Below are 8366 nucleotides of genomic sequence, written 5' to 3'. Positions count from 1 at the left end.
ATTATTTTGATTTTATCTTTTATTGTTTAACCACCATCTGTGAAAATTGACAAGATAACAAGGTTTTAGTTCTAATTTTTTGTCTTTTCTCTCTCCTGTTCACCTGCTCTTTTCATTTTCATCATCCTATTTTTTTTCCTCAGTAGAGTGAAGGGAAAATAATAGAGGAGTGAATTCAACCCTCCACTAAGCTCCGAAACAGATATGATAAAAGAACGTGTATTTTATTTATTTATTAAACATCAAAACCCCCCAAAGGGGGAAAAAAGATCCATTTCCATTGGAAATCTTTTTATAACAGCATTTTCTAAAAAATACCTTTCCTGTTTTCCAGGCCAAACAATGCTGTGTCCTTCACCATCTCCTCTGGTACCATGCTTCCTTAGCCTCTGTCTTTCTTGCAGCTGTCTTCTACATTTTCATCTGCTTCGATCTTCACGTCTGGTGCACAGACCTGGATACCAGACACCAGCCCAGCCCTCACTGGGCTGGATTAGCACAGAGAGATTTCCTCATGATTTTTACAGATGACACTGAGTAAGAGTTGCCAATATGAGACCTGATTCACCTTAAGTTTGCATTTCACTGCGTCCTGAAATACATGCTTCTAACTTACCAATTACTCCCTGTCTGATGGCTCAGCATTTGCTTTCTTTTTTCCTCGTTTCATATTTTGTTGAAGGCTTTATTCCATTGTGGCTTGTTGATTTTGGACCATTTCTCCAATTTACTGAGAGTATTTTGAATTAGGTCCTGTTCTACAAATGTGCTCTTAACTCGGAGTGATCTGCAGATTTTATAATGCACACTCTCCTCAGTTGTTCAAGATCCTGATGAAGAACTGGAACAGATCCAGGACTGGGACAGATTCTTTTGGGATCTAGATGAAATCTCAGACTGGTAGTTAATCACTGACACTTTGTCTGTTTGGTTTTTTTTCTACCTAGTTGCACTTACAGACAATTTCATGTAGGCCAGTGACTCCCACACCATCATCTGTGAATTGCTGATGAGCCGCAAAGCCGTAGCACATGGTCTGCAGTCGATCCAAGGAAGCATTCTTCTTTATGAATGTTTTCCTATTAAAAGTTTGGTGGTAAGGCCAGACAGCAAGGGAATTTATGGCCAGCTATGCTCAAGGATCCAAAAAGCTAAAGAACTGCTAAGCTACACTGTACTTCTTTGGTTTGCTTATGGCCATGTGGGACAATATTGAGAGCTTTGCTAAAACATATATTTCAACTACTTCTTCCTTACCCACAAAGCTAGTTACCTTGTCAAAGAGGAAAATTAGTTTTCTCTGGAATGAACAACTGATTTGATGTACTTTTCATTGAAATGAACAACTGAAATGATTTTTTTCTTGATAAATTCATTATGCTGAGCTGTTTTTTATCCAGTGGTTTTCCTTTGGGTTTTTATATATTGATCAGGTAATGGTCTGTTCTAGTGTTTTTCCAGGGAGACTGACTAGTCTACATTTTTCCATGTTCTCCTTTTCCCTTATTTTAAATAAAGATATTGTATTTGCCCTTCCTGTGTGTCCTGGGATCTCTCCCATACCATGAACTTCGGGAATGATTTCTGAACAGATCAGAGATTTCTACAGCTGGTACCTTCAATGCTTGAGGGTGGATTTCAGAAGGCACTGATAATTTGACCATATCTCATTTATCTCAAGATTTTTTTCTTTCTGTCCTCTGGCTTGCATTTTTGTCCCCTTGTTCGAATTAATTTTTGAAGTATGTTATGAAGCCTGAAGCAGAGATGGATGAGGTTACAATCAGCCATTGTTTCCTCTTTTCCCGTTAAATAATAGCCTGTATGTTCTCTTTTTCTGCCCCTGCTGATACCCTAGCACTTTCACTTGAGGCCTCATGTCTGTTACTAATTGTAATTAATTTTGTGCTTTAGTGTTTCTGATTTTTATGCTGTTCTTTTATCCTGGTCCTTAGCTTTGTGGTCTAGTTTTCACTTTTTCTGTAATTTCTTTTTGATTTTCAAGTCCCTAAAGAGCTCTTGACACAGCTATAATGGTCTCTTATTCTGCTTTCTATCTTTCTATCACAATAGGATAAGTTGCCATTGTGCTTTAACATGGTATTTCTCAGTAACTGCCAATTTTCTTGCTCTCCTCTATGCTTAAATTCCCTTCTCAGGAGACCTTATCTGCCATGTTCCCGAGTTTGTTGGAGTCTGGGAGGGAGAGTCTGCATTTTCCTCAGGATCCTGCTAATTCTGCCTCTCTTTCAAAGAACAGAGGGTGCCAGCATGTCAGAATGACTGCACCCAAATGATTTCCCAGCTGAGATTTTTAACTAGTAGCTACCTACTGATTGCAATCAAGCCTAGAAAAGTGGCTCCACCAGCATCTTCCTTCCCTGTTTGAAACAAATCCCCCAAACATTTGAACAACCCGGCATACTGTCTGTCCCTGCCCTACTCCTTTTCTAATGTTTGTAGTGCCAGATGAATATTGTTGCTCACAGCCAGGCACAGTTCTGCCCTTTTGCTGCCTCTGTTAATTTGTAAACACAAAAAAGCTGAGCTTCAGCTTCTCCTTGGTGAGGTGGGGTGCAGTAGCATTGTCTCTTGATCTCAGCCTTAGTCTTGTCTTTGCTTCACCTAAGGAAATTAATTTTTTTCGATTTTGGACTTCGCAGTCAGATTATGTGCAATCCTCCATCTGTTTTCATTCTGCCAGTCTTTCCCTGGGCAGACTGTACCTTCCCATCTCAACATCCCAGCAGTACCCCATCATCAGTGACCTGTGGTGTAACTGCCTACTAGGAGCTCCCATTCTTCCTTGCTGTGGCTTACACTCCCTGAGTGCGTACAGGACACTCACCTGCCCTGCACGCTGCCCTCGTGCCTCCCTCACCTGACGCTTCATGTCTTCTGAGCAGCAGGTCCTTCTTTTCCTCGCCAGCAGGTTTTGATCCCGTGTCCTACCGACTCAGTGAAAATCAGTGAAAAGCCACCGGCACCCAGAGGTGGGCAGGCGAGCGTGCGGGAGCGTGCTTTTGCTTCTTACCCGATGGATGCACCCTTCCTGCATCCACCTGCGTGGTCCTGGGAGCCAAAGAGGGTCCTGCAGACAGCATATGAGGACAACACATGAGTCAAAACCGTTAACTGTTTTTCACACATAATGTAAAAATCCCCCAGCATTTTAGTGTCGGCCATGAAATTTATTGTTTTCCAATAAACTGAAAATGCTTTGGTTTGCGAAACAACTACTTTCTCTCTTTTTTATTTTTCCTTCTCCTCTTCTGGAAATCGTCCAGTAGGTTTTTTTGTTTTTTGTTGTTGTGTGGTTTTTTTTTTTTTTTTTTTTTACAATAACACCCTTAAAACATAAAGAAAAGGACATTTCGCTGGACAAATGTCTATTTTTCTGTAAAATGGCTTTTATAGAAAGTGTTTAGCTGGCTCTATAATTTATTGATTTCCCTCTGCTAAGTACAACTTACCCCTCTTCTTTTTTTTAATCTTCTCTCCCCAGCTTCCCCAGAAAGTGCTAGGAATCCATCCTGCAGATCCTGTGATGCTATCAGCTGCATTTAGAAAAAGTCAGGTAAATATAGTTGCCCTTTTCATTCTTAGTTTAATTTTAACCCTGCTTGTATTAATATGAGCAGTTCTCTTTATCTGGGGGTGGGAGGAAGGAACTAAGAAAAGAAGAAATAAAAATCCATACTGAAAAAACCCTGCTAAGCAGGGGCATTACCTTCTCCTCTCCTTGCCTCCTGTCTTCCTGGTGCATGTCCAGGGGAGGTTTAAAGAGAGCAGAGGAAATCCACTGTGTTCCCAGCTGAAAAGTGGGAAGGAAGGGAAGGAAACGAGGTGAAGAGAAAGATGGAAAGAATGCAAAATGAGGGCAGGGGAGAGGAAAAGAATATAAAAAGTGAGAAGAAAGAGTGCAGAGAGGAGTAGGATGAGGCAAAAAATATCATTGGAAGGCGTCTAGAGGAGCCCCAAAAAGAGAGAGAATGATCTTGCCAAGCAGTCTGAGGAAAGACAGGAGAAGACGTTGGAGGAAACACAGCACTTTCCTTGTGCTTTGGCTTGGGACTGTGTGGCTGAGGGTGAGAAGGCGTCTGAGAAAAAAGCAGGCAGAAAGCAGTCAGGAAGAGAGGACAGAAGGCTCGGGGACTGCAGCCCAGCAGTGCACGATGAGGCAGGGTGGTACCCATGAGGAGGGCTGGGGGAGATGCGCTGGTGCTGTAAGGGGAGGAAGGCCACCGAATGCAGGGCAAGGGCATGCCCTGCTCTCCATCATACGCTGCTTTTTAAAGTTCATGTAGTACAGCCCATGAGACTGTAGCTGAATGAGTTTTTGCCCTCTCACTATTCAGCTGATTTCTCATTTCACACGACAAATGTCTACAGCGGTGGTACAGCTGCTAGAGAGGCTGGAGGAGGGCAGGACAGCGAGGGGAGTCATGCTGCTGTGGTGAACTGCTGCTCACTGGGAAACACTGGGGAAACCGGTGCATTCTGTTGTGTGTCACGTGCCTCTGGAAAACGTAACTCCTAGAGGTTTTTCAGACAAGAAAGAGAGATGAGCCCGTGATGTATCGTGGTGGATTGATGACACAGCACCAGCTGGGCACTGGAGACAATTTTGTGGCTGTCTGCTGGGCAGCTAAGGGACTCCAACCATTTGTGTTGACTGGTTATGTCAATTTTCAGAGCCATATTCCTGCATGCCCCAAGATTGCTGCCCATCTTGCTAAGAGGTCCTTGTTTTGCTCTGATCCCATCTGACAGCTGCTACCTGACAGCACTCCCGCCCTAAATCTGACGCCTCTGGGTATGTCAGATCCATCTCTGGTGAGGATAATCCCCACGCCTGATGGTCAATCAGGTGTCCTTTTGCCAGGCTTCACCACAGCGTTTGCCACAGGACACACTGCAACGGGGAGCCACCCTGCATGCCAGGCACCCCATGGACAGGGCTGCAAGGCTGCAGCCTGGGACTAAGCTCTTGGGGCTCGTGTGAGCTCAGGCCGAAGCAGCCTGTGGTTTTGGTTGCTGAGGCTTCTGGTTGGGTCTCCAGCATATTGGCTGAGGTACCGTCCATGAAATGAGCAGAATGGGGCCCTGGCCAAGGCCCTGAGTTGCAGTCGCAATATTAATGATAACTGCAGGGAGCACGGACTTTCCCTGACTCCTTTTCCAGCCTGGAAGCGCATGGAGAATTCAAGGCAGCTGAGCTGGCACTGCAAGTGTCCCAGTGCTGCCGTGCTGTTGTCCTGACTGGGACCAGGGGACACAGATTTGACAATGAAAGTGATTATTATTTTTTGTTTTTATTGCAGGTGTAACTTCTTCATAGGTTAGTAAAGTCTCATTTTGGGGTCTGGTGATTAGCTTTGATCTGGTCGATGTCAGCTTGCCATTGTCTCCGCCAATGACACTTCCTTAATGCCTCTGAGAGATACCAGCCATGGGGTCACCTCCCTGCCGAGCAGCCCACAGAGAGCTTTGCGCTTCCTCAGTCTGAAAATTAAACGTTTGGATGCTGGTAGCTGTTCTGCTGGCAGTTTCTGTTAATGATGAAGAATTACCTATTATGTCAGCATTGGGTGGCTTTGACAATTCCATTACATATTACTAATAGTGCTATTAATGTATGGCAGCTTATCATTTGTGTGTGTGTGCGCGCGCGCATATATATGTGCGGGTGTACGTGGATGCCCAACGGGAGGCAGGGACGGAGACAACAAATCTGTTGGCAGAATGCAGCAGCCACTGCTGTCACCTCTCCCTTCCTCCCATGGGAAGATGACACCAACAGCAGCAGCGAGTCTGGCAGGGGAAGACCTGGCTCTGCCTCTCCTGGGAGCAGAAGTGGGAGGGAAGTCGACTGATGGGAAAGATGCTGATGCCTGGTGCTGTGGTATCCTCCTCTGCTGCATAGTCTATCTGTGACTTGGGAAACTCATTCCTGGTCCCTCCTATCATTCATCCTCACTTCAGCTCTGCTACCCTTCTCTCCTGGTCTCTACACTTTAGCCTGCAGCCGAACAATTCAGTTTCTGGAACCTGCCTATGTGTTAGACCTCCTCCCAGGCATAGTCTAAAGCAGTGGTACAGGGCTGACCAAATCATGGAGGGTGGAACTGCATTGCTTTCCCATGTCCTCAGCAGCAATTTAGCTCATAGGATTAAAAAAATGAAACAAAATTCTTGTGGTGCTACCATAATGCAAAAGAGATTGATATGACATGCATGCGACTAGTGCAAAACTGATCCCCATTTCAAGGTTCCCTGGGGATCATACACATGCAGCCTTGAGAGGAAGGGCGACATGGGATTAGGGGGACTGCAAGCCAGAACAGCTGGGTTTTGTGTCAGTTCCCATAGGAAATGTAGGGACACAGCTAATCTCCCAGGTGCTGAATGAGCAGGAATGGGTGGCTCAGGCTGCCCTGCTCACCTCCTGCAGCCCAGTGGCATGGGGCAGCTCCTGCCCAGCAGGTGAGTAAGGTATCACCAGTGCTGAGAAGCAGGGAAGGTGGCTGCTTTTGTTTTGTTTATCTAAGGCAGGGAGAGAGCTTGTAGCAGCCCTGTCTCTAAGCCCTCTGCCTGACTGGATTCTTTAAACACCTGCCGAGGCAAAGAGCAGAAGTGTGTGTGTGTGTGTGTGTGTGTCCACCCTTCTCATCCTTCCAGGAGCCGGACAGTCTAATGTATTTAGATTTATCCCAGCAAGAGGGAGAAAAGGTGGAACATGTCTGCTGTCCCCCAAGCACTTTGTTTATACAGACCCCCTTCTTTTCCTCTGTACCTGCCTAATTTGCAAGATGTTTAAGAGCAAAACTCTTCCATACAGTGCTTCACATGACACTGAGCAGCACCAGGGTTATTCCAGTCCTGGCCAGCACCTCAGGGGTTTCCACACTGCAGTATGAACCCTAACATCAATGCTTTGCCTCGTTGTCTTCTGCTGATCTGGGAGCAGAACTCCTCTGCAGCGCAATATCAGCGGCTTTTGTAAGACACAGCTGCTGTCTTGGGCTGCCTTCTGAGCTCCAGCACTTGCTGGGGTCATCGCAGTCCTACAGAGGCCAAGAACACAGCCCTCGTTTGATCTCCTGGTCTTTCTTCGCATCCCTCTTACAAGGAACCATCTCCTGCTGTCTTGTGCAGTGCTGGCAGTAGGTGTAAACATGTCAGGCCATTTAGCTCTAGCCTGGCCTTTTCTCTTAATGTTGGTGGGTCAGAACAGGATGAGAATTTCACTCTCTTTTTCCCCAGGATTTGTCTCATCATGAAATATATGGGAAGAAGTTTATGAAGCTTCTGAAAAAATACCTCCCTCTTGTTTTTTCCTTCCCACTGTTTTGATATCAAACCATCTGCAGAAGAAATATGCTTAGAAATAGCTTGTGCATCAGTGCAGGTGATTTTTTCTGTGTCTTGAAAAATGGAACAATACCTTCCTACAGCTATTGATTGTCATTCCACATCTATGCTGTCCTCCTAACTTCAAATCAATTTGTGCTTTACCAAGCTCTTTGATGTCATCTTATGACAGAACGCTAACTTTTCCCCTTAAGGGCTATTTATCTCTGTCCCTTTGTAAGGTCAGTGAAAATCACTGTACTCTGGTCGCCCAAAAGTAATCCATCTAGTGGAGGAAATGATGAGGTAGTATTATGTCTGGCAGTCTTTTTAAACAAGTCCTCAGAAACATCAAGGAAAACCTGATAGGCTTGGACAGGGAGGGGGGAATTGAGGATGTTGCAAGAGTCAAGTTTTAAAGCAATCAAGGGAAAGCTCAGAGTTTATATTCTGGAAATGTCCCCTCTTCCTGAATCTATGTACAGATATTTTCTGCTGCTATTGAGGGGGGGAAAATTAGTAATAATCTAAGCAGGCTCCCAGGTGGCAGATGGCCATGAGTCTGAATCGGAAGGATAATTTATCTCCTCCACCACTTTGAAGCCTTTTAGCCTGGGGGAGATCCCTTGTCTAATGAAATTAATTGAATGCATCTGTAGTCTGGGTACTTCATCTGAATTTCAGTTTTTACCTCACTTAGAAGTTGCCAGGTATCCACTCACCTCCAAAATGCCCAGTGCCAACATAGCATGCATCACGCACTGCTCAGTCTCATGCAGAATAAAATCTCAAGTACAGAAACAGCCTCCTGCTGTTTCTACCACTGTCTGTCTATGCTGCCACTAAACTGCATGCACTGCATGCAGTCAAATGATCAAATGCAGTTAGAAAAAGTTATAGAAGAAATTCTGTCACAGGCCATTTTTAAGCGCAGAGCGATAACGTCACAGAAAACTTCTGAACAGCAGATTGCCAGGAGGTAGGAGAGTGTAACTGGGAAAGGGTCACTCTAT

Source organism: Ciconia boyciana, chromosome 3 (genome assembly GCF_034638445.1).
Source record: "Ciconia boyciana chromosome 3, ASM3463844v1, whole genome shotgun sequence".
NCBI lineage: Eukaryota > Metazoa > Chordata > Aves > Ciconiiformes > Ciconiidae > Ciconia > Ciconia boyciana.
Note: the sequence above shows the minus strand (reverse complement) of the source record.